This window comes from Lipotes vexillifer, unplaced genomic scaffold (genome assembly GCF_000442215.2).
Source record: "Lipotes vexillifer unplaced genomic scaffold, Lipotes_vexillifer_v1.1 scaffold476, whole genome shotgun sequence".
Taxonomy (NCBI): Eukaryota; Metazoa; Chordata; class Mammalia; order Artiodactyla; family Lipotidae; genus Lipotes; species Lipotes vexillifer.
The window spans coordinates 930,301-930,888 of NW_006791475.1; positions in this window are offsets into that span (position 1 = coordinate 930,301).

Below are 588 nucleotides of genomic sequence, written 5' to 3' on the forward strand. Positions count from 1 at the left end.
TAGACACAATCCAAAGTATATTTGGTATCATTTAATTTGCCTTGAGGCAACATCTCAACATATTAGAGAAGAATAAGGAGGAGGAGAAGAAGAGGAAGAGGTGGAGGAAAACAGCTTGCAAAAGTTGGTAGATTGTGAACAGAAAACAGTGTTCTTATTCATATATATGTATATATTAATAAATATTCTACTTTTATTAGTCTTGAGGACTTTAGGAACACTTGATATGATCTTTGGTGCATTATGGAGCTTATCTTTTCAAAATAATATTTAAATTACTAATATATTCACATTTACATGCTGTAATACAGTGGTAGTAAGGTCAGCTGTTAAATTCCTATTTAATCTGTTTGTATTACATACGTCTCCCTACTTATCCGTATGATATATGAGTTTTTAATGACAGTTCACTGATGTAACATGGAAAAATAATATATTAATGATATATTATTTATAACATTTAAATAACATTCGGAAAAGTTTTATAGTTTACAGGTTATGTGAAAATGAAACACAACCTAATAAACCATTTTTCTCCCACTACTTTTCAGGGAAAACAGACAGTACACTGAATTTGATTTCCTGCTG